The 1,437-nt window shown below is 37.5% G+C and overlaps 1 protein-coding gene across 3 annotated transcripts in view; it reads left to right on the forward strand.

Moving 5' to 3' along the window:
* Nucleotides 1-1,437, forward strand: part of ESRRG (estrogen related receptor gamma) — a 641,420-nt gene that overhangs the window by 589,975 nt on the left and 50,008 nt on the right. The window lies entirely within an intron of this gene.

Genomic DNA, 1,437 nt, shown 5'->3' on the forward strand with positions numbered 1-1,437 from the left:
CTAATCAGTAGTTCCTTCCCAGAGGGGATTTTCCCTCCACGGGAACATTTGGCACTGTCTGGAGACTTGTTTGATTGTCATAATCAGGGAGGGTGGAGTGTTGTGGGGTGCTGCTTACATCTAGTGGATAAAAACCAGGGACGCCTCTAAACATCCTACAATGCATAGAACAGCCCCCCACAACAGAGTTATTCAGCCAAAAATGTCAGTAGTGCTGAGATTGGAAAAAACCTGTCCTAAACTTTCAGAATTGTGAGGCTTTTGAGTTTAGCATTCAATTTTGCAAAAGTATAAATGAATAAATAAATAAGGTAGCTTTATTACTAGAGAGATGGCTTCACTTCACAAGAAACCGTCTTCAGCAACAAAATCAATAAATATTTATGGGGCGGCCCAGGTGCATTTGTACCAGCACATTACGGCCAGCAGTAAGTTTTACCCTTGATATTTAAAAAATAAAACAGAAAGGATAGTGAACTCTGAAAAGTGACTATGGTGCATTTGAAGTAACAACTTTGCTTGGAAATTTCACAGGAGATATTTATCATGTGGCTAATTTTATACTTACGTATAATGGTGAGAAAAAGAACCATTATAGTACATCGAGTAAGAAACGTGCATTTTAACAAATACATAAATATGTATTTGTTCATCAGACAGAACCATTTTCTTAGCATTCAGATATAAATAATGCTTATAAAAATTTATAAACATAAACTTAAGTGAGAAATGTTCCAAGCATTCATGTAAATGCTGTGTTTATTTAAAGAGATTTGGATTTTTTTTCTTTTTTCTTTTTTTTTACTATTTTTCCTTTTTTATTTTTATTGTACTTTAGGTGAAGGTTTACAGAACAAATAGTATCTCATGAAACCGTAGTACACATATTGTTTTATGACATTGGTTAACAACCCCACAACATGTCAACCCTCTCCCTTCTTGACCTGTTTTTTTTTTTTTTGGTGAAAACATACATGGCCAAAGATATAACATTTCAAAAATTTCTACATGCACAGTTCATTGACATTGACCATGCTCCTCCAGTTGTGCTGCTACTCTCACTTTAGATGAAGGTTTACGGAACAAACTAGTTTCTCATTAAGCAGTTAGTACACATGTTGCCCTATGACAATGGTTAACAACCTCACAACACATCAACACTATCTTTACTCAGCCTTGGATTCCCTATCACCAGCTTTCATGTCCCTTTCTGCCTTCTTGTCCCTGTCTCTGGACTGCTGTGCCTCATCAGTCCCGTTTGGTTTTATGGGGCTGTCCACCCCCCGGCTGAACGGTGAACCTCAGAAATGACTTCACCACTGAGCTAAAAGGGTGTCTGTGGGCCATACACTTGGGGTTTCTCCAGTCTCCTTTAGGCCAGTAAATCAGGTCTTTTTTTAAACTGTACTTCAGGTGAAGGCTTACAGAACAAATAGT

This window comes from Trichechus manatus, unplaced genomic scaffold (assembly GCF_000243295.1).
Source record: "Trichechus manatus latirostris isolate Lorelei unplaced genomic scaffold, TriManLat1.0 scaffold00039, whole genome shotgun sequence".
Taxonomy (NCBI): domain Eukaryota; kingdom Metazoa; phylum Chordata; class Mammalia; order Sirenia; family Trichechidae; genus Trichechus; species Trichechus manatus.